This window comes from Hyla sarda, chromosome 2, assembly GCF_029499605.1.
Source record: "Hyla sarda isolate aHylSar1 chromosome 2, aHylSar1.hap1, whole genome shotgun sequence".
NCBI classification, from domain to species: Eukaryota; Metazoa; Chordata; class Amphibia; order Anura; family Hylidae; genus Hyla; species Hyla sarda.
Window position 1 is genome coordinate 438,115,653 of NC_079190.1, and position 25,491 is coordinate 438,141,143.

Genomic DNA, 25,491 nt, shown 5'->3' on the forward strand with positions numbered 1-25,491 from the left:
TCTCACGGACCTGTAACTTTAAGAGTCTCCTCTATCCTCCACTCGTTACCTATATTAATGGTACCTGTGAACTTGTTATCAATATAAAAGACACCTGTCCACAACCTCAAACAGTCACACTCCAAACTCCACTATGGCCAAGACCAAAGAGCTGTCGAAGGACACAAGAAACAAAATTGTAGACCTGCACCAGGCTGGGAAGACTGAATCTGCAATAGGAAAGCAGCTTGGTGTGAAGAAATCAACTGTGGGAGCAATTATTAGGAAATGGAAGACATACAAGACCATCTCCCTCGATCTGGGGCTCCACGCAAGATCTCACTCCGTGGTGTCAAAATGATCACAAGAACGGTGAGCAAAAATTCCAGAACCACTTGGGGGGACCTAGTGAATGATTTGCAGAGAGCTGGGAGCAAAGTAACAAAAGCTACCATAAGTAACACACTACACTGCCAAGGACTTAAATCAGGCAGTGCCAGACATGTCCCTCTGCTTAAGCCAGTACATGTCCAGGCCCGTCTGAAGTTCGTTAGAGAGCATTTGGATGATCCAGAAGAGTATTGGGATAACATCATATGGTCAGATGAAAACAAAGTAGAACTTTTTGGTAAAAACTCAACTCATCGTGTTTGGAGGAGAAAGAATGCCGAGTTGCATCCAAAGAACACCATACCTACTGTGAAGCATGGGGTGGAAACAACATGCTTTTAGGCTGTTTTTCTGCTAAGGGACCAGGACGACTGATCAGTGAAAAGGAAAGAATGAATGGGGCCATGTATCGTGAGATTTTGAGTGAAAACCTCCTTCCATCAGCAAGGGCAATGAATATGAACCGTGGCTGGGTCTTTCCGCATGACGATGATTCCAAACACACTGCCCGGGCAACGAAGGAGTGGCTTCGTAAGAAGCATTTCAAGGTCCTGGAGTGGCATAGCCAGTCTTCAGATCTCGGCCGCATAGAAAACCTTTGGAGGGAGTTGAAAGTCAGTGTTGCCCAGCGACAGCCCCAAAACATCACTGCTCTAGAGGAGATCTGCATGGAGGAATGGGCCAAAATACCAGCAACAGTGTGTGAAAACCTTGTGAAGACTTACAGAAAACTTTTGACCTCTGTCATTGCCAACAAAGGGTATATAACAAAGTATTGCGATTAACTTTTGTTATTGACCAAATACTTATTTTCCACCATAATTTGCAAATACATCCTTTAAAAATCAGACAATGTGATTTTATGGATTTTTTTCTCATGTCTCTCAAAGTTGAGGTATAACTATGATGAAAATTACAGGCCTCATCTTTTTAAGTATGAGAACTTGCACAATTGGTGGCTGACTAAATACTTTTTGATCCACTGTATAGGGGCAGATTTACTACAGACCGGCATATTATGTGCTACATATTTATTAAGAAGTGCATGCCTCCTACATACAAAGGAACCAAAACAAATAAGCGCAGAAATTAAGGGAGTACTCCAGAGGAAAGGGGATAAGTTTTAGATTGCGGGGGTCGACCGCTGGGCCCCCCGCAATCTCCTGCATGGCACCCTGGCAATCCCCAGGATCGAAGGGCATGCTGACCCCAGCAGGAGGCCACGGCTGACACACCCCTCAGTGTTTCTCTATGGGATACATGGAAGGGGCGTGTCAGCCGCCGCATTGTGCAGGGGTTGACATCCTCTCTTCATGGCGACTGCCAGGGTGCCATGCAAGCGATTGCGGGTATGGGAGGGCCGAGCTGTCGGACCCCCCGCCATCTAAAAATTATCACCAAACATGGGATATGGGATAAGTTTTATTCCACTGGAACTCCTATAAATTATATGTAATAATGAGAAACACAGGGGAAAAAAAGTATTGAACCCAGACTGTCCAGGCATGCTGGGAGTTGTAGTTTTGCGACAGCTGGATGCACCCTGGCTGGAAAACACTGCTCTAAAACATGACAAAGCTGCATGCAGTCATTTCATCAGATGCATGCTCATTGAGGACAGGGTGTGACCAGGTTGGCAAAAACAGCTTTAGGCTATGTTCACACGGCGGAATTTCTCCTATTCCACTCAAATCTCACACAGAAAAGAAGACTACGTTTTTTTTTTTTTTTTTGCAGCTTTGCAGATTATGAGCGGTATTTAGATGAAATTCCGGCTTAATTTTTGTGCACCCAAAACACAGAATTACTCCATAATTTAAAGCCTCAATTGAGTTCAATTGGATTCTGTCCACAATTCTGCTAAATTTTAAAGCCAGGGCTTTTAATTTTAAGGAATGCGGAATATACATGGTTGAATGTCCACCCCGGATATTCCGCTGTGTGAATACTATTGAACATAATAGGCAGTGACTTTCATCAGAATTTCTGATGAAATTATTCAGTGCGGATTCCACTGCCGCAGAGTCCCACTGATCTCAATGGGATTCTGCTGCACTGTGCACATGGTGGAATTTCCATGGCAGATGTTTCCGATTCCGGTGTCTATTCTTTCAGCGGTTTTCTCAAGCAAATGCATTGTGGTCTATAAAACATTGCATTTCTAAGTGGTCCTAGGGTCCGCTGGATTATTCAAATGTACGGAATATCCAGATGTATTTTCCGGGCAGACATTCCGCATATTTTACGCAGTGTGAACATGGCCTTAGTGTGACAGTTAAAAATCCATTTTCAGGCACCAGCTCCTGTTCTTAACATGTCATAAACTTCTGGATATTATTTCAGCTAATGCATACTTTTCTCCCATGGAGAATTGCTTGAAAATAAGTCTTTAAACACAATGTAATCTTGATAAGATCCCCTCACTGAGCTGCATCTGTCACCTCTTTAGTCAGTACCCCAAAATAGCAGTCTAGTGATGGGTGACAGAGTTTGGCTAGTATTAGATGGTTTCCACCTTCTAGAGGAGACCATAATTTGCTTACTGCAAACAAACAAGTCCATCGATCTCTGAACAGTGATGTTTGCATGTAGAGATGAGCGAACTTACAGTAAATTCGATTCTTCACAAATTTCTCGGCTCGGCAGTTGATGACTTATCCTGCATAAATTAGTTCAGCTTTCAGGTGCTCCGGAAAAGGTGGATACAGTCCTAGGAAATAGTCTCCTAGGACTGTATCCACCTTTTCCAGCCCACGGGAGCACCTGAAAGCTGAACTCATTTATGCAGGATAAATCATCAACTGCCGAGCCGAGAAGTTCGTGACGAATCGAATTTACTGTAAGTTCGCTCATCTCTATTTGCATGCATTGGACAGGCGCCATTTAGCTTTGCAAAACAAGTGAAATTCTACATGTCTGACGGATGTCATTTAATATTCAGGGAACAAAAAGTAAAGTTCACATGTAATTTCTGACAATAAACAAAGCAAATACATTTACCTCACTGCCTTACACCTAGCCCACGCAAGTAGTTTTTATTTGCTTCTAAATTGACATAAAAATCCTCTAAATGCCTCCCTATATGCTGTTATTTACAGTAAAAGCACAAAGGGATGAAGTTTTCAGCAGAACATTTTTTTTATACATTTTGTCCTAAGATATTAATATAATGTATAACTAGATAGTTGAAAGTTTATGTAAAGACCATGGGTCATGCCCAAAATTACAGTAATATTTAGCAGATTTTGCTATAGATAAGTGATGAAGTTTGCAGCGGATGTGTGCAAAAAAAAGGTTACATTACCGTATATACTCGAGTATAAGCAGAGTTTTTCAGCACGATTTTTCGTGCTGAAAACGCCCCCCTCGGCTTATACTTGAGTGAACTCTCCGCCTGTCAATCCCTTCATCAGTGGTCTTCAACCTGCGGCCCTCCAGATGTTGCAAAACTACAACTCCCAGCATGCTGGGTGTTGTAGTTTTGAAACCTCTGGAGGTCCGCAGGTTGAAGACCACTGCGGCCTTTGTCATCATCCAGCCCCCCCCCCCCCCTTTTTGTTTTGTATTCACCTCCCCTCGGCAGGACGTTAGGGTGAGCTGGTCCGGGCCATCTATGCTGCAGGGACCGTCTGGTGGGGATGGTCAGTCGTTGCGGGCTGTCCATTTTTCCCGGGAGTGCCTCTTCTCCGCGCTTCGGCCCTGGGGTAGTGACGTTGCCTTGACGACGATGCACAGGGACGTTCATGCGCAACGTCCCTGTGCGTCGTCTAGGCAATGTCACTACTCAGGGGCCGGGGCCGAAGCGCGCAGAAGAGGCCCCTCCGGTGAAAATGGACAGCCCGCAACGACTGACCATCCCCACCGGACGGTCCCTGCAGCATAGATGGCCCGGACCAGCTCACCCTAATGTCCCGCCGAGGGGAATGGGAGTACAAAACAAAAGGGGGAGGGGGGTGGGCTGGATGATGAGGAAGGTCGCAGTGGTCTTCAACCTACGGACCTCCAGAGGTTTCAAAACGACAACACCCAGCAAAACTACAACATCCGGGCATGCTGGGAGTTGTAGTTTTGAAACCTCTGGAGGTCCGCAGGTTGAAGACCACTGATGAAGGGATTGACAGGGGGTGATGATGAAGAGGGGGATGATGACGGGGGTCTGGATGATTACATGGGGGGGGGATGATGTATTTCCCACCCTAGGCTTATAGTCGAGTCAATAACTTTTCCTGGGTTTTTGGGGTAAAATTAGGGGCCTCGGCTTATATTCGGGTGGGCTTATACTCGAGTATATACAGTACATTACTTATAATTTACCAGAAAACGTCATGCTGCATGCTGTACTTAGGCTAGGTTCATACTGCTGTCATGCTCCAAGTTGGAGCACAAGAGACACTGGCAGATCCCGACGGATCCCATTGACTTGAACAGGGTCGGTCGGGTGTCGGGTATTTTACAGGAGTTAAGCGGAGAAAAGAAATAGGATATACTGTATTTTTTTCTCCGTTCAACTCCGGTTCTTCCGACTGACTTGCCGATGGAGCTCCCTTGTCCAAGTCAGGAAGTGTGAACAAGCCCTTAGAACTAAGGGGGTAATGCTTCTCCTTGAGGAGACCACCCAACTGGCATGTGGAGGCCATGTAATGGTCCACTGAGAAAAAACAAATGCAAGATAACCCATTGGCAAGATAACTATTGGCAACAATAATTAAAAATTATTAAGGCTACATTTTTATGATCTAAACCTCAAACCTCATAGTAGGAAATAAATTACAAACATCATAAAAAAGTCAAATATAGAAGATACATTTATGTCTCATGACATTATAAGACCTGCAGTGGTGCGCTCGAGTGCTGTGTACAGACGTCAGCAGTAAGGTCAGTTCCATTTTACAGTAGGCACTCCATATCTTTCAGTCACTAGTTTACTTTGAGTTCTAAAGATAAAGAATACATTTTTCTATTTTCCATTTAACAAAGAGAAGGTAAAGATGTAGGATCTGTGAGTTTACCCATACAGACTTTTGCCACAATCTAAGCAAATCTATCAAATAAATATTAATGGGTACTCTGATGGAAAACAAGTGGAAAACAAATAAATCAACTGGTGCTAGAGTTATACTGATTTGTAAATTAATTTAATTAAATATTTTTAATTGTTCCTGTACTCAGCTGCTGTATGCTCCAGATGAAGTTTCTTTCCAGTCTGGCCACAGTGCTCTCTGCTGACACCTCCGTGTCGGGGACAGTCCAGTAGAAGCAAATCCCCATAGCAAACCTCTCCTGCTCTGGACAGTTTGACTTCAACGTGGCATCTGAGCGGTGAGTCCTGGCGGCTTCTAGAAGCCGGTAATTACTGTGTATGAAGTGCACTTAGCACGTGAGCACGATTCATACACCCAGACCATGACCAGGATGTATGTGTACAGCCAGTGTTGTTAATGGGTTAATATCTATCTATATATCTATCCATCCATCTATTTAATATCTATCCATCTATACATTTAATATATATATATATTAGGGATCGACCGATATCAGTTTTTTAGGGCCGATACCGATAATCGGTGGAGGTTAGGGCCGATAGCCGATAACTTATACCCATATTCCAGTATAAGTTATCGGCTATTTATCCCCCCCTCGACACCGCTGCAGAGCATTGATTTGAAGCGGGCGCTTTAAATCAATGCACTGCGGTGGCTTTTGCGGTGCCATAGTCCGCCGCCACCGCTGCCACCACCACCACCACCACCCGCTTCTCTTCCCCTACCTGTCAGGGTGGTCCGGGACATCCATCCTCCCTTCCTGTAGTGTCCGGTGGCATTCCGGGTGAAGGGTGAACCGGTCCGGGCTGTCCTTCTTCTCCGGCGGTCATCTTCTCCACTCCGGGCAGGCTCCGGCCTAGTACACTGCATCGACGCCGCTGCGCAATGACGCCCGTGCGCAGCGACGCACCTGACGTCACGGCGTAGCCGCGTCTATGCAGCGTACTAGGCCGGAGCCTGCCCGGAGTGGAGAAGAGGACCCCCGGAGAAGAAGGACAGCCCGGACCGGTTCACCCTCCACCCGGAATGCCGCCGGTCCCTACAGGATGGATGGCCCAGACCACCCCCATTACGGGTAAGTTAAATTTTTTTTTTATTGACTTGGAGGGTGGGGGAGGGGCCCGACCGGTATAAATCCATAGGCAAAAATCCATACCGGTATACCGCCCAGCACTACGGGGGGCGGTCGCGGTGCGGCGGATCGGGGGTGCGGTCGCGGTGCGGTGGGGGCGGTGTGGGGCATTATCGGCAAGGTAATTGGCGATACCGATAATGCCCAAAATCATGATTATCGGCCGATAATATCAGCCATACCGATAATCGGTCGATCCCTAATATGTATGTGTATGTATATATATATATATATATATATATATATATATATATATATATTTATTATGCATCTAATATCTTAACATCAATATTTATCAAGTATCTATCTATCCAAATATTTACCCATCTATTTATATATCTATCTGCATCTATTTATGTAACTATGTATCTACCTAACATGTATCTATCTATCTGCAAAAGATCTTTATATTTGTTGTCTTACATTGAAGGTTATTTCGTAAATTTATACTGAAATTATAGTTTATTACACCTTTAGTTTTAGCAAAAATCCCAAGTTCTCATTTTAAAGGATATCATTAATCTGTTCCCTCTTTTCCAGTTTTTCTTTGTGCATGTTGCATCATGTGTCCACTTTGTGTGTTTTGTGCACACCTCATGTATGACTTAGGCTACATTTCCACCTAGGTACAAAAAACTGAAAACCCCCCTCATTTTGCACTCTGAAGATGCAGTCTGAGGCATTATTTTTTTTAAAGTGGGTTTTAGGCTTGGCATTTTTTTCTTTGTTTTTTTTTCCCAGCGTTTTCCTCAAGTCATGTGATTTTTTTTTTGATTTTTTTTTTACCATTGGTAAATTCGTGGGAAAAATGGCAAAAATAAAATAAAATAAATAAATGCCAATGCCAAACCAACATGGCATTTCTGTTGCTGTATTTTGCCTCCCATAGGCTTATATGGACGAAAAAATGTCAAGATTAAAAAAAAAAAAACTTGACACAATAGACTCAGCAAGCTGCCAAAAAACGCCCAAGAGTGAAAAAAAATAGCAAAAGGAAAAAACACCAAGTAGGTTTGGGGTTTCATAATTCCCTACTGACTTTTAGCTTACATCTAGCCTCTGCGTTTTTGCCACACATTAAAATTATAGCGGTATTAGATAGATAGATAGATAGATAGATAGATAGAAGATGGATATGTGAGAGAGAGAGAGAGAGCGGGAGATAGATAGATAGATATTAGATATATAGATAGATGGATAGATAGATATGAGAGAGAGAGAGAGAGAGAGAGAGAGAGAGAGAGAGAGAGAGAGAGATATTAGATATAAGACAGATAGATATGAGATATTCGATAGATAGATATGAGAGATAGATATGAGACAGAGAAATATAGAGATATATAACTATATATCTAATATCTAAGAGAGATATAGATAGATATTAGATATATAGATATTAGATATAGATAGATATCAGATAGCAAGTAAAGAGAAAGATAGATAGAATAAATAAATATATATATATATATATATATATATATATATAATTTTTTTTTAAATAGATAGGATAGATAGATAGGAAGATATATATATATATATCTATATATATTTGAGAGGTAGATAGGAACAGGGAGAAAGTAAGTTTATTATATATATATATTTTTATGCTGACAAAGGAGAGGGGACTATCAACTTAATAGGGGGAACTACTGACCTAATGGAGGACATCTTTTCCTACTGGAGCACTTACCTGCCTACTTGGAAGACCTATCTACTAAATGGTGGGAACTACCTACCTACTGGGGACCTTTCATCCTACTGAAAGGATCTACTAATCTTGAATAACCATATAGTCTGAAAAGCATGGCTTTAACATTAATATGTGTACGAGCCAGGGATAATATCATTACAGCACAAAGCATGGCGTGCCACTGTCTAACCAATGTGCTTGCTTCCCTGAAAAAATAATAAAGATTTATTTTGGGAAGAATTCCAAGTGAAAACCATTTAGACATTATGGGAATGGAATGGGGTCAGAAGGGTTACATTAATATTAGGTGTGACAAGCTGAAGAAAGGCCCAAGGGTCTGCGCCTGAGTCTGCTGCCTGGTCCTCTATAGGATAGGAACAGAGACAGATAAAGGTCACTTCAGTTCACTGGAACCCAACAGCCAAAAGACCAAAATTAATCCTACCACCTTTAACCCTTAATGGACAGGGATCACATCCTTTACACAACCCCCCACCTCTGAGGCCAGACTCACTCACCACGTCAGTCAAAGCCAAAATGTAATGTTACGGAAACATGATTTGAGAAGGGCGACCCCAATAACGTACAGATGAGTCCTGCTGCAGATCATCATTGGTATAATTACTATAAAAGTCAGCGCTGTATTGGACTTAAAAGTATAATGTAGATAAGTTATAAAAATCTAAAAAGATTAGTGTATAACTGATAATGAGATGTATCTTATGAAGCTGGAAGTGCTGGAGTGTCCTTAGTTTAATATCGCGCAATATTGATCCTTTGTAGTAACAGCTCCTGGAAAATCATTCTTTTAATCCTGGAGTTTTTTTTCTTATAGTTCAAACTATTTCCATTTGGGGGATAGCAGGAGTCAGCCCCGGTCGGTGGCATCTCTACTGCCGTACACCCCGCTGTAAAGTTAGCTACATGGAATTAGCATGGGTAGTGACGTCACTACGGGTAATATATGCAGTCCAAAAATCCTTACGACGTGTTTTGGAGACTGGGCGGTCTCCTTTGTCTGGGAATATGTTTTTTAGGACTTGCTTGTCTTTAGTTGCTTGCCAGCGGAATTCCTGTTAACTTATGGAGAACTTCGTGAGCATTATCGTCCCAATCCTTCATCCAATGTAACACAATTTCTCGTAATAATATGATAGTATTTATAAAAACCTTTATATGCAAATGAAATGGGTACATAATGTTAAATCTAGATGGATATGGACAGCTGGGTTTTACATAAATCATAACAATTCTAATTCAGCATTCAAACCAAACGGAATTAAGGTATTCAAATTAAAAATCCATTTGGATTCTACCAGAGATAGCTGCCCCCTCTCCAGTGGGGAGTTATTTTTTTCCAAACTGAAAAACGTTGATCGTACTCCTGATTTTTGATGTTTCTCTGCATAATGGACCGAAAGAGGGTGCCCGTCAAATCCATTCTGAATGCTATAAAGGTGTTCTGATATACGTGTGCGTAGCACCCTTTTTGTCCTCCCTATACATATTTTGTCACATGGGCACTTAATACCGTAGATCAGACCTGTAGTTTAACAGTGTATATGTTCCCCCAATTTTATATTCAATATAGTCTTTTCTATTTTGTATAAATGTCACTGGGATAGTGTTTTGCATTGTTGTGCAAGCCTTACAGTGCATAGCTAAAGTATTCTGCCCCCTTGAACTTTTCGACCTTTTGCCACATTTCAGGCTTCAAACATAAAGATATAAAACTGTAATTTTTTGTGAAGGATCAACAACAAGTGGGACACAATCATGGAGTGGAACGAAATTTATTGCATATTTCAAACTTTTTTAACAAATAAAAAACTGAAAAATTGGGCGTGCAAAATTATTCAGCCCCCTTAAGTTAATACTTTGTAGCGCCACCTTTTGCTGCGATTACAGCTGTAAGTCACTTGGGATATGTCTCTATCAGTTTTACACATCGAGAGACTGAAATTTTTGCCCATTCCTCCTTGCAAAACAGCTGGAGCTCAGTGAGGTTGGATGGAGAGCGTTTGTGAACAGCAGTTTTCAGTTCTTTCCACAGATTCTCGATTGGATTCAGGTCTGGACTTTGACTTGGCCATTCTAACACCTGGATGTGTTTATTTGTGAACCATTCCATTGTAGATTTTGCTTTATGTTTTGGATCATTGTCTTGTTGGAAGACAAATCTCCATCCCAGTCTCAGGTCTTTTGCAGACTTCATCAGGTTTTTTCCAGAATGGTCCTGTATTTGGCTCCATACAGCTTCCCATGAATTTTAAACCATCTTCCCTGTCCCTGCTGAAGAAAAGCAGGCCTAAACCATGATGCTGCCACCACCATGTTTGACAGTGGGGATGGTGTGTTCAGGGTGATGAGCTGTGTTGCTTTTACGCCAAACATAACGTTTTGCATTGTTGCCAAAAAGTTTGATTTTGGTTTCATCTGACAGAGCACCTTCTTCCACATGTTTGGTGTGTCTCCCAGGTGGCTTGTGGCAAACTTTAAACGACAATTTTTATGGATATCTTTAAGAAATTGCTTTCTTCTTGCCACTCTTCCATAAAGTACAGATTTGTGCAGTATACGACTGATTGTTGTCCTATGGACGGAGTCTCCCACCTCAGCTGTAGATCTCTGCAGTTCATCCAGAGTGATCATGGGCCTCTTGGCTGCATCTCTGATTAGTCTTCTCCTTGAATGAGCTGAAAGTTTAGAGGGACGGCCTGGTCTTCGTAGATTTGCAGTGGTCTGATACTCCTTCCATTCCAATATTATCACTTGCACAGTGCTCCTTAGGATGTTTTAAGCTTGGGAAATCTTTTTGTATCCAAATCCAGCTTTAACCTGTTCAGGACACAGGGTGTATGCATACGCCCTGCATCCCGAGTCCTTAAGGACTGAAGGCGTATGGATACGCCCGTGGACTAGCAGCGGGGACCGGATCGGGATGCCTGCTGAAATCATTCACATCGCCTGAGACCCCCCCCCCCCCCCATGTCGGCGATCGGAGAAAATCGCATGTCAATTCAGACATGCGATTTTCTCCAATTCCAAGCTGATCGGGTCTCTGGTGACCCGATCACCCGAAAAATAGGGCTGATCGGAGTTGTCAGCGACAGCCCCGATCAGCCTAAGGGATAGGAGTGAGGACGCAGAGCTGCAATCTCCTCCTATCCCCTGCCATTAGCAGAACGGAGTTCTGACCAAAGGCAGCGCAGGACAGGGGGTTGCCATGGCAACCCCCCATTCTGCCCGCCCCTGGATGTCGAGTGGATCGTGGGAAGGAGATGGAGGCTGTACCTGCAGGAAAAGATGCCTGGGGACCTGGGATCTTTGCTGGAGACTGCTGAATCTTGGCACAGGTAGGGAATCGTCGTGGGGGGGGTGGGGGGGGGGGTTATTGAAAGTGAAAGTAAAACGATCTTTACTGTGGCAACCACTAGGAAGGCCAAACTGCAACTCCCAGCATGCTGGGAGTTGTAGTTTTGCAACATCTGGAGGGTCACAGTGGTGCCCAAACGGTAGCCCTCCAGATGTTGCCAAACTACAACTGTCAGCATGCCTGGACTGCCCAGGCATGCTGGGAGTTGTAGTTCTGTAACATATGTCCCTTCAGATTTAGCAATTTTCATTAATTTTTTGAAAATTGCTGCTCTACTTTGAAGCCCTCTAATTTTTTCAAAAAGCAAAAATATGTCCATTTTATGATGCCAACATAAAGTGGACAAATTGTATTTGTGAAGAAAAATAAAATTAATTGTGAATATCCATTTTCCTTACAAGTGGAGAGCTTCAAAGTTAGAAAAATGCTAACTTTTCAAAATTTTCATGAAATTTTGGGATTTTTCACCAAAAAAGGATGCAAGTAGTGCCGAAAATTTACCACCAAAATAAAGTAGAATATGTCAAGAAAAAACAATCTCAGAATCAGAATATTTGGTAAAAGCGTTTTTGCGTTATTAATTCATAAAGCGACGGTGGTCAGAATTGCAAAAAAGGGCTGCGTCCTTAAAGGGGTACTCCGCCCCTAGACATCTTATCCCCTATTCAAAGGATAGGGGATAAGATGTCAGCTCGCCGGGGTCCCGCTGCTGGGGACCCCGGGGATCGCTGCTGCAGCACCCCGTTATCATTACTGCGCAGAGCGAGATCGCTCTGCACGTAATGACGGGCAATAAAGGGGCCGGAGCATAGTTACATCACAGCTCCGCCCCTCGTGACGTCACGGTCCGCCCCCGTCAATACAAGTCTATGGGAGGGGGCGTGGCGGTCGTCACGCCCCCTGCCATAGACTTGCATTAAGGGGACAGGCCATGATGTCATGAGGGGCGGAGCCATGACGTCACGCTGCTCCAGCCCCTGTATCCCCCGTCATTACACACAGAGCGAACTCGCTCTGTGCAGTAATAATGGCGGGGTGCCGCAGCGGCAATCCCGGGGGTCCCCAGCAGCGGGACCGCGGCGATCTAACATCTTATCCCCTATCCTTTGGATAGGGGATAAGATGCCAGGGGCGGTAAGGGTTAAGCTTCTCCACAACAGTATCTCGGACCTGCCTGGTGTGTTCCTTGTTCTTCATGATGCTCTCTGCTCTTTAAACGGACCTCTGAGACTATCACAGTGCAGGTGCATTTATACGGAGACTTGATTACACACAGGTGGATCCTATTTATCATCATTAGTCATTTAGGTCAATATTGAATCATTCAGAGATCCTCACTGAACTTCTGGAGAGAGTTTGCTGCACTGAAAGTAAAAGGGGCTGAATAATTTTGCATGCCCAATTTTTCAGTTTTTTATATGTTAACAAAAAGTTTGAAATATCCACAAAATTTCGTTCCACTTCATGATTGTGTCCCACTTGTTGTTGATTCTTCACAAAAAATTACAGTTTTATATCTTTATGTTTGAAGCCTGAAATGTGGCAAAAGGTCAAAAAAGTTCAAGGGGCTGAATACTTTCACTATGCACTGTACATATTCTGCATGGAAAAAAAAAATTTTGATCGGAAGAAAGCTCTTTTTATGTTTCATTTGGGTCTGTTTTTTTTAGTTTTTATAGTAGGGCCTATTTTATGCCCCACATTTTGTGCTTTCCTACAGATGAATGTGGGTATGTTAGGTATATATTCCCCTATAATTTTATCCCTGGAGAACCTCCCAATGTTTTTTTAACTATACGTTGGAAGATGGAGCTTTGGTTGCTAGATTGGGTGATAATGGGCACATCTATAGTATCACCTTCATTATTGTTTGTTCTATTGATTATTGTTTTCTTTCTATTTTCCTTCTCCTGGTTTGTGTTGATCAGTGGTTTTCTATTTTCCTATCTTACTTGTTGTAGGACTTTTTCTACCTGTGCTTTTCCATATCCTTCCACAAAGGATCGATATTGCACGATATTGCACTTCCAGCTTCATTAGACACGTCTCATTATCAGGTATACACTAATCTTTTTAGATTTTTATAACTTATCTACATTATACTATTAAGTCCAATACAGCGCAGACTTTTATAGTAATTTTATTGGTTTATGTTATATGGTATACAGGGGTCCATATTAAGTCTTTAGTGTCAGTATTGGCACCTCATCTTAGATCCACAGCACCAGCGCTAGGACATTAAATCTATACACATCATTGGGATAATGTGTTCTGTACTTAATACGAAGGATAGAAGCATCCTGGTTGAGAAACACCGCATTAGATGGTCTGCCTAAAGCGACAAAAACTTTGAGAGGAATTTATCAAGGTCCTGCACCCTTTTTCTGGCATTTATTTGGCACAAATTTTTTCTTAAAAAAAAAAAAAAAAAGAAAATTGGCACCTTTCGGAAAGCAATGCCACTGCCAGCTATTTTCTTTATGCATTCAGTTTAGGCACAAACGTTTTTACGAACAAACTGCTGCCAGCCATAGAAGTTGCCTCAGACTTTTGTTTTTGCACATTCAGGAATAAAGTGGGAGATTTATCATTGTTTGCTTTGGTAAGCAAGTTCCGAAGACATTTTTATGCTTTAGTTTTGCTTATTTGCTACATATTTATCATATTATTACAGGGGGATGGTAAATTTGGAGCACATTAGCAAAACAAATAAGTCGCAGCAGAGACTTTTGTGAGACTTTTTTAAATTTGTTTCGTGTTTGAGTTTTGTACTCCAGGTCAGATCTGGAGTAGACTTGCGACTTTTTGTAAGGGGGTTTGCGACTTTTTTTTTTTTTTTTTGTGCCCTTGTGCGACTTTCACACATCGTAAATTCATGACCACTGCAATGTGAAAACTGAAATTTGTTTAGGTAAGGCTGTTTGTAGCTTTTTGCTTACCCACAAAAGTCGCACATAAAAGTGCTTAAGCGCACGCAGACTCTCTAAATCCCTAGACAAATGTCCCCTAAAATGAATACAAAGTGAGCAAAAAGTCAAAACTAAGCAAAGGTACTACAGGTTAAAACTACAGCTCACGGTGATATTGCGGTATATATAACCGCCATGTATGCCACCAACAGGGTAATGCTGACCACTGTAGTTTGGAGATTATTCAATGACGTGATACAACTGACCAGCTGTACACCTGACCAAGAGGATCAGTACTGTACCTCCAAAGAAGCCCATCTGGAGCATCTGAACCAATGTGTGGGTCCCGTACCTTTGTCATAAGTCCCCACAGTCAGAGTTCCTCCATGCTGGTAGGGCTTTCTTGGTGGGTTAACCCCTAGTCGCCTCCTAATGTCATTAAAAATGTACCGTATTTATCGGGGTATACCACGCACCGGCCTATAACACGCACCCTCATTTTACCACGGATATTTGGGTAAAAAAAGTTTTTTACCCAAATATCCATGAAAAAATGAGGGTGCGTGTGTGCGCGTGTATACCCCGATATACCCCCAGGAAAGGCAGGGGGAGAGAGGCCGTTGCTGCCCGCTTCTCTCCCCCTGCCTTTCCTGGGGTCTAGAGCGCTGCTGTCGGCCCTTTTTAACCCCTGGTTATCGGCGCCGCTGCCCGTTCTGTCCCCCTGACTATCGGTGCCGGCGCCGATAGCCAGGGAGAGAGAAGCGGCGCCGACAGCCAGGGGGAGAGAAGGGGCAGCGGCACCCATTGCCGGCGCCGCTGCCCCCCCCATCCCCGGTGGCATAATTACCTGAGTCCGGTCCGCGCTGCTCCAGGCCTCCGTCGCGCGTCCCCAGCATCGTTGCTATGCACGGCGCGGCGCTCTGACGTCATGCGCCGCGCCGTTCAGCGCATAGCAATGACGCCGGGGACGCACGACGGAGGCTTGGAGCAGCGGAGCAGCGCGGACCGGACTCAGGTAATTATGCCACCGGGGAGGCAACGGGGCAGCGGCGCCGGCAATGGGTGCCGCTGCCCCTTCTCTCCCCCTGGCTGTCGGCGCCGCTTCTCTCTCCCTGGCTATCGGCGCCGGCACCGATAGTCAGGGGGACAGAACGGGCAGCGGCGCCGATAACCAGGGGGTGAAAAGGGCCGACAGCAGCGCTCTAGACCCCAGGAAAGGCAGGGGGAGAGAAGCGGGCAGCGACGGCCTCTCTCCCTCTGCCTTTCCTGGGGGGGTATCGGCGTATAACACGCACACAGACTTTAGGCTAAAAATTTTAGCCTAAAAAGTGCGTGTTATATGCCGATAAATACGGTATATATTTAATATATTTTGCTATAGTGTAAATACATGTACAGGACCTTAGGTCATGTGATCGTTAATAATTGTGTTATGCTAAGGTTCAAGGACCTAAGGTCATGTGATGTATCCATAATGCCTTGGTTTAGGACTGACAGGTTTGGGGACCAATAAGCTTTGATCCTGCCCATTCTGTATATAAGGGCGCTGTATCCACTTAATCTCTCTTAGTTAAGGACTACCAGACTGAGCAGATCTGTGATCACAGCTACAAGACAAGCTAGGCCTGAAGCCTTCCACTTCAGCCCATTCTAAATTGTCAGTTCATCTAACTCCATCCTACCAATCCTACGTGACTAATGAACCTAAACATACCCCTAAATTCAGTGGAACAGCATACAGCATAAAGCTTATTTTACCGCAAAGTCACAGCCAACCTGTGAGGAGCCTAAGTCCCGGTCCTCTTGCAAAAGACTGTTAATTGCATCCTGCATAAAATCTGCAGTAAAGTTATTTCAAGTTTATTACAATTCCGGCTGTGGACAATCCTTTATTCCTCCCTATCGTTCTTGGGAAGGGTGGTGGTAGGACATATATATCTGGAGGAAGCCCGCACCCTGGCGTCACAACAATCAAGGGTTAATGCTATACCCTGCAACTCTACTCTGCAACACCCCTGTTCACTCTACATCCCCAAGCTCACCACAAATGCATCTTGGTATGTAATAGTAGATGGGCACATGGTAATTTTATCATGAAAATAAGGAGACAGTGTGCTGTAACCAGAGCTGTGCACACTTTAGACTCTTGGGATCCAAGTTTTTCGAAGGTTCTGTAATTCAGGAACGGCAGCTCTCGATGTTTGTCATCTGAATGCTATAATATATAACCTTGCCTCAATGTAAACGTAGACCAGAATGAAGGCTGTGTGTAATTCTAGGTTCAAAGACAGCCGAGAAATAGTCCAGGAAAACCTGGAGAGAGTATGCGAGATGCCTGGGCATGGAAACTATGTGCCTAGTGTGCTGGAGCCAGCTTTCTAGGACGTGTAAGCTCAAGGTCAGAGGGTGGAGATAAAGCCTGTGTGATGGACTGCAGCTGAGCGCATTCTGTCTGTGTCAGCGGGCCCTGCCTTCCTTTCACCCCCATGGCCTTTTGTCTCTTGGGCCTTGATGGCAGAACTGCCAAGCTGCATGATAGATCAAGGTATAAATCACGTGTTGTACAAGAGGGAAATCACCGGAGCACCCCTCCCCTTGTCACCAGAGAAGCCAGGCACACAAAGGTTTAACTCCATCTCAACCACCACCCATTGAGTTGTTAATGATTCACTGACAACAAAAGCCATCTGTATGATCGACTATCGAAGGCGTTCATCTAGACCAGTGGTCTCCAATTTGTGGCCCCCTAGATAATGCAAAACTACAACTCCCAGCATGCCCCGACAGCCAACCGCTGTCCGGGTATGCTGGGAGTTGTAGTTTTGCATAATTTGGAAGGCCACAGTTGAGACCACTGGCCTAGACAGACACCCATATATACATTACGATGCCTTGCACAATATCCTGTAAAATAAACCAGTACATTTTAGTAGCCTGTTAGGTCATCGACTAAAACGTCATATGTTTTATATTTACAGGACAGAGATCATTCCACAAAACATATTAATGTTTACTGATTAATTTCTTCTGTGTCTAGTAAGGCTGGGTTCACACTACGTTTTGTAACTACGGTTCCCGTATACGGCTGGGAGGGGGGGGGGCTTAATCTCGGCGCCCGCACTCAGCCGTATAGGGGAACCATATTTAATGCATGTCTATGAGCCGACCGGAGTGAACCGCAGCCTCCGGTCGGCTGCGTTTTCGGCCATATGCGGTTTCCCGACCGCAGGCAAAAACGTGGTCGACCGCGTTTTTGCATACGGTCGGGAAACCGCATACGGCCGAGAAAGGTCCTACTGCACTAAGAAGAGAGGAAACTCCGGAGCGCATGGAGACGAATCTGCAGGGACCAGGACACTGACTTTTAGTATTTAAATTAGTTTTTACCTGCTGTGGCCGGCCCCAGCCACGGGAGCCAGCTAGAGCAGATAATCGCATGTTTGCCATATATATATATACATATACACACACACACACACACACACTATATATACACATACATAGGGGGCATTTATCATTATATATATACACAGTTTTCACTGTCTATATTGCGCAACTTTTTTGCGCAATTACGTTATTTGCATAGTTTTTTTTATAGAACTTTACAAGTGGAATTCAGAATCATGATGTAGGGTAGAGCTGATTATGTGGTGGACATCGATTTACCAACTGCGTCTTTTCTCTTTACACGCAAGTCCTGATTTCATTGCGCAAAAATACCATCAAGGAGGGCACTTAAAATGTTATAAGAATAAGTCCAGCAATATGTAATACATATTTAGATTAGACTCTGATCTGTACAGACTGCAGAACTGTGTAAAATTCAAACTCCCGCTGTTCTTGATGAGTGCAGGGGATTAGAGGTACTGCTATTAGGTATATGTATATGTATGATCATGTGTATGCAGCAGGGCTGAGTGTGTGTGATTGTGTAAATGCAGCAGAGCAGAGTGTGTGATTGTGTGTATGCAACAGAGCTGAGTGAGTGATCATGTGTATGCCGCAGAGCTGAGTGTGTGATTGTGTGTATGCAGCAGAGCTGAGTGTGTGCAACGTCACACATTCAGATCTGCTCATTACACATGCCGCACACTAATTTCTACTACATGTACATGATCACACACTCAGCTCTGGTACATGTACAGAGTGTTTACAAACCAGGGTGCCTCCAGCTGTTGCAAAACTGCAACTCCCAGCATGCCAAGTTTTGCAACACTTGGAGGCATTCTCATTGGTAAACACTGATACAGAGGTAAGGGGACAGATTGTTCAGCAAAATTACATATTTTTTAAACCCAGACATTCTGTGCACTTCATAAAGATTTATGATTTTACTATTCTGCAGAGTTTTGTTCTGCACACACTGCTGCTCCAGCACTTCTAGCTATGTGATCAGTGTACCGTGGGAAAACGCCACAGCTCTGTGAAGTGTGCGGTAGAGAAGGAGTGCACGGTACAGCAAGGGGGGGCCTTTCTATATTTGCGCAAATTTTTTGAAAGGACGTGTGCAATTTTTGAAAATTTTGAGCAAGAGTGTAAATTAGACAGCAGTGTAAAGGGGTAGATCTGTGTCTACAATAAACACCTAATGATAAATGTCCTCCATACACTTGTGTATAGAAACACTATATCAAAATCAATAGCCTTCAACTGCAAAACTAAGAAGTATACAATATAGTGTGACAGAAAATCTGCAGTGCAGGTCTGGATTATACAAGGCAAATCTTACATATTTTTATCAACTTCAAATTCTCAGTGGATCCTGTGTGTGTGTGTGAATACCCCCTTAAGAGGTTGATTGTGCTGTGGAAGACACAGCCAGCCAGCCATTATAGTATTGTACTACATGGCAGCCATTTAGATAATAAAGCGTTTCTTCACATTACAATAATGGTCCCAGGACGATCATTGTATGTTGATACCTTTATAAGTTGAGACCTTAACTCTATAAAAACCTGGTAATTGGTACTGAGGCAAGTCCTTACATATATAATTAAGACAAATCTGCTGGAAGCTGAAAATCACTGTCTATGTAGAGGACAGGAGCTTCTTCAGGGTCTGTACAGTACATGCCATGTCCTAAAAAAGTAAAATGGAGCCGCCCTCACCTGGTGTCAAATGGAGCAAATAACCCGCACAGGTAAAGAGTAGTACAGAACATGTAATACCACCCTGTACTCTAGGGGGCACTACCAGACACCAGTCAGTGCATACACTTCAGTAATACAGGAGTTTTACCGGTGAAATTTCCATTCTGATTGGTCAGATGACACGTTTCACAGATCTGGACTGTCTGTAGCATTGAATGTTGAGTTTCAAGTTACAATGGTCCAGAAAAGACCACTGTATGATGAAAATATTGTAACCTGAAGCCATTGTAAGTTAAAGGACCACTGTACAGACCACTCGAATCTGCCAGACCGACTTTCCATTCTGGGTCGTAGAGTCAGGGGATCAGAAGCAGGGGGCATCCACGTGCCCTCATAGCGCATATGGACAGGAGTTGTCTTTAGAACGTATGCACTGTATGCATCAAAAAATAACTATAGTTTACGTGTTTTTGTTTTACTAGTTAAAAGCGTACCTGTCATATCCCACAAAAATAATAAAAATAAAATGTTATATGTGTCGGACGGAGTCAGCTAGTGACCCTGGTCAGCTCATCTTTTAACTGTATCAGTTTTGTTGCCAGACTACGTGACTACGTACCAGACCACGATTTTCAGTCTGGCAACAAAACCTGATACGGATCCGTCCGGCTCATTGGAATGAATGGGGATCGGCGGGTATACAGCAGCGCCTGTTTTTTTTTTTTTTTTTTTCTCGCCGGATCTGGCTGCCCTATATCTAAACCTAGGTGTGAGTGTACCCTAAAGCTGGGAAAAACTGAGCGTAACGATCTGGGGGAAAAAAGAATATTAGGGAATTGAAAAAAATATATACATTTCCAGTCTAAAGCTATAAAATACATAAAACAGATCTGTTCATACACTGCATTTTAACCAGGGGATTAAATGTCGCATGTAAATACATAAAACCTATTAAAGGGTGAAAACTATACATTTAGAGATTTTAATTTTATTTAGATGGTCACGAGGACATATAGAAGATGAATTACCAGACTGAAAATGTATGGCAGGAAAACCCACAAATCCATACTTGGGAAATATGACTTTGCAAATCCGCAGTGACAAGCTATCCAGATCTGCAAAACCGTGCCAGATGCTTTTCTTTGCGGGGTCGGCCTGTTGTTCCCTGGGGCACGGTATCCATTTCTGAAATGCAATGCCTGGTGCCAATCCATACTAAGCTTGTCATACATTACCTTACGGCCTTGCGTTAATAATGACTTTCTGATATTTTGTTGGCTTTTGTGCCTTAGAAGTCGAGTACGATCCTGGCTACAAATAAAAGCGGTGAACAGGCGGTGTAATGGGTTTATTAATGTCTGGAGCAAGACTGGATACTGGCATAGAAAAGCGGGTGTAATGTGACAGCTATATCATGTAGAAAACAGCTCACCGGGATCCAGCCATGGGTAATCTGTTAGTTTATCTGCGATTAAATATATTTTTTTCTATTATATTTAATTGAAATTTGCTGGAAAGATGTAACCAATCAATTTAAGGCTTTTAAAAATTGTTGCCCATTACCCCTACTGCAGTTCTTGCTAACTAGTGTGCCTTCAGCTGTTTCAAAACTACAACTCCCAGCATGCCCGGACAGCCATTGGCTGTCCGGGTATGCTGGGAGTTGTAGTTTTGCAACAGCTGGAGGCACACTGGCTGGAAAACACTGCCCTATAGGGTACTCTTTTCTCTCTTTGCTGCTTTTGATGATATTGAGACTGCTAGAAAATGATCAGAACTACACATGGACATATTTCTGGTTCCATATGACATCCTAAGCAAACAAGAAGAAGATCGACAGCTACATCCTCTAATCAACCCACTTGGTCACGGACTGGCCTGCAGCGTTCCCAGGCCCAGTACGAAATCCACAGGAAGGGATGTCCGGCGTCAAAGGTGTGGTAAAAACAGGAACTATTTTACTGAATCATGCAAAAGGAGATATCAAACATAAAAAAATGTGGATGCTTTTCAGACCGTACAAAGTCATGGTGACTAAGAATATTGTACAGTTCGAAAAGCGTTGATGTTTGTTCAATGTAAGATGTGTCTTTTTGCATGATTCAATAAACAAGCTCCTGTTTTTTACAAGCAGGGCTCCGTGCACCGAGGACAAGCAGGGCTCCGTGCACCGAGGACAAGCAGGGCTCCGTGCACCGAGGACAAGCAGGGCTCCGTGCACCGAGGACAAGCAGGGCTCCGTGCACCGAGGACAAGCAGGGCTCCGTGCACCGAGGACAAGCAGGGCTCCGTGCACCGAGGACAAGCAGGGCTCCGTGCACCGAGGACAAGCAGGGCTCCGTGCACCGAGGACAAGCAGGGCTACGTGCACCGAGGACAAGCAGGGCTCCGTGCACCGAGGACAAGCAGGGCTCCGTGCACCGAGGACAAGCAGGGCTCCGTGCACCGAGGACAAGCAGGGCTCCGTGCACCGAGGACAAGCAGGGCTCCGTGCACCGAGGACAAGCAGGGCTCCGTGCACCGAGGACAAGCAGGGCTCCGTGCACAGAGGACAAGCAGGGCTCTCTGCACTGAGGACAAGCAGGGCTCTGTACACTGAGGACAAGCAGGGCTGTGTACACTGAGGACAAGCAGGGCTCTGTACACTGAGGACAAGCAGGGCTGTGTACACTGAGGACAAGCAGGGCTGTGTACACTGAGGACAAGCAGGGTTCTGTGCACTGAGGCTCTGTGACATGCCACAGGCTCACACAGCAGACTGATTGACAAGCCAGGAGCCTGCACAGAGCCCTCCTTGTCCCGCCCCCTCACTTCCTGTATTTGATCTCTGCACAGAGGCGCACAGAGGCACACAGATAATAGCTGCAGGGACAGCATTTTTTCACCCAAAAATATATAAATATTTTAACCAATGTATATTAAAAAAAGACATATAATGGTATTATCTACATTATAAAAAATGTTTGCTTACAACAGGTACACTTTAATACAAAGCCACAATACAGCCATGTGCATTAAAAATAGCTTGGACTTATGAATAACTACATCAGACTCCAAGCATTATGACTATAAAATCCTTCATTAAGAAAAGCACACTATGCACCATTGGATTAGTCTGTTCATTCTGGTATTCCAGAAAATAGTTTGGAACAAGTCCAGTTTCAGTTAAGACGTGAAAACAGGAGGAATGACTTCATGACACACAAGTCCTTAAAACCACAGTGTTATAATAAACTAAAACACAATATACAAACCTAAAGATGATGAAATACAATACAAGAAGTTATGCCGCCGCATCCATAGAGTCAATCACATTATCTGATCACAGCAAAGAAATGCAGGGAGTCCATCAAACAGCAAAAGCCAAAGTCAACCAAAGAAACCAGGAGAAAAAACTAAAATAAACCTTAAAAAGACCCATGGAAAATGTGCTTCCAAATGGGTGCCAATCCTAGATATTTACATGTTCTGGCTAGTTGGTTGTTGAGAATTGTTAGTATATGCTGGAATAAATGCATTGAGTAACTACAGTATCGTGACTCAGTATGGCTATGTAAATACGTCATGTACTTTAGCCAAAATAACCTCACATAGAGGAGTTCCCCAATGATTTTGTAGTCATGGATTTAGATATTTGGCTGTAGACAAGAAAACCTTGGATAAGACCCCAAAGTGGACCTGATATGTCTATATTGACCAACATACGAAATTAGTGGACATCTGACAGCTTAAAAGACTACTGCAGCCATAGACAACTTATCCCCTATCCACAGGATAAGTATCGGACCGTGGGGGGTCCAACTGCTGGGACCCCCTGCGATCTCCCGTACGGGGTCCCAGAACTGCCGCGGCTCTGCAAGGTTAATGTTTGTGTCGTCGACCTCACTAAGAGGTCAACAGACATGCCCCCTCCATTCAGCTCTATGGGAGAGGCAGGGATGCAAGAACGCTGCATCTCCACCGCTCCCATAGAGATACATGGAGGGGGTATGTCACACTGCGGCCGACACGCCTCCTGCATGGGGAGAGCCGCGACAGAGCTGGGGCCCCATAAAAGGAGATCGCGGGGGGTCTCAGCGGTCGGACCCTCCGCAATCAGACACTTATCACCTATCTGCAGGATAAGTTGTATAAGGCTGCAATACTCCTTTAATGCTGTTGCTCATGCATCCAACGTAGTGGTGAGGAAATATTCTGCATTAGCTAAATGCATAGTGCCATATTATGGATAGTACATCATCATTATTATTATTATTATCATCATCACATATCCTTCACAACCATTTACTGTATTATGTCTATTGCACCTAAAACCAACAAACAATGAGCCTACAATGAAGATCTATTTGTCTCCATGGTAGCAGACTACAAACTCTGTGTAGTCTGACCATGCAGTCATACTCTCTTCCATCAGTCTTTTACTTCTTGCTAACCTGTCAAATGTATGTTAAAGGAGTACTCCGGTGAAACACTTTTTTTTTTTTTTTTTTTTAATGAACTGGTGTCAGAAAGTTAAAAAGATTTGTAAATTACTTCTATTAAAAAAATCTTTATCCTTCCAGTACTTATTAGCAGCTGTATGCTACAGCGGAAATTCTTTGCTTTTTGAATTTCTTTTTTGTCTTGTCCACAGTGCTCTCTGCTGACACCTCTGTCCGTGTCAGGAACTGTCCAGAGTAGCATAGGTTTGCTATGGGGATTTTCTCCTGCTCTGGATAGCTCCTGATACGTGCATCAGGTGTCAGCAGAGAGCACTGTGGACAAGACAAAAAAAGAAAAAAAATGTAGTGACATTAGTCATTTTACCAAATAATCAACAGCGAAACGGAAAAAAAAATCATTGTGTGACAAAACTGAAGAAAAAATGCCATTTTGTAAATTTTGGAGGCTTCCGTTTCTACGCAGTGAATTTTTCGGTAATAAATGACACTTTATCTTTATTCTGTAGGTCCATACGGTTAAAATGATACCCTACTTATAGGTTTTATTTTGTATTACTCTTATTGTCATTTTTTGATCCCTATAACTTTTTAATTTTCCCGCGTACGGGCCGGTATCAGGGCTAATTTTTTGCGTCGTCATCTGAAGTTTTTATAGGTACCATTTTTGTTTTGATTGGACTTTTCGATTGCTTTTAATACATTTTTTTGTGCTATAACAAAGTGACCAAAAATATGCTATTTTGGACTTATATTTTTATAGTTTGGACATTTTTGCACACGGCAATAACACATGTTTATTTTTATTTACATTTTTTTTTAAATGGGAAAGGGGGGAGATTCTTACTTTCATTAGGGAGGGGGTTAATTCATCATTAGGAACTTTTTTTTTTGCCATGTTATAGCCCCTAGTGGCTATATTATGCATTACATTGATTCATAACACTGTTCATCAGCATTGAAATATATGCCGATGATCCGTGTTATCAGGGCTTGACTTCTTTTGCCTAGATCTCAGGCATGGAGAAGTCAATCGCCAATCGGACACGCCGGAGGCAGGTATCGGACCCTCCGCTCGTGTCCTAGCTGATCGGGACATCGCAATTTCACCGCGAAGGTCCCGATCAGCCCGACTGAGTTGCGGGGATGCAATTTTTTCAACTTTAGACACGGCGATCAACTTTGAGTGCATAGGAGCTGTAGACATTACACAATTTATTATTTCAAATCAACATTTACTGCTTTCTCAATTTTAGGATGTTTTGTAAAATATTAGCAAAAATCGATCACAAAAAAGAACTCTTTGAAGAGTACCTGTCCTATCCCCCCCCCCACAAAAACACCCCCAAAATGTTATATTTTACTCAGTACCTAATTCTGATCATACACATAATTTTTATGTGTCTACTGTATTTCTCTCACAAATACCTTCTATCTGTTGCTC

The 25,491-nt window shown here is 43.4% G+C and overlaps 1 protein-coding gene across 1 annotated transcript in view; it reads right to left on the minus strand.

The window, feature by feature from the left end:
• The window catches only part of PIGL (phosphatidylinositol glycan anchor biosynthesis class L), a 147,601-nt gene that overhangs the window by 27,150 nt on the left and 94,960 nt on the right, over window positions 1-25,491 (minus strand). The gene's annotated exons all lie outside the window — the stretch shown is intronic.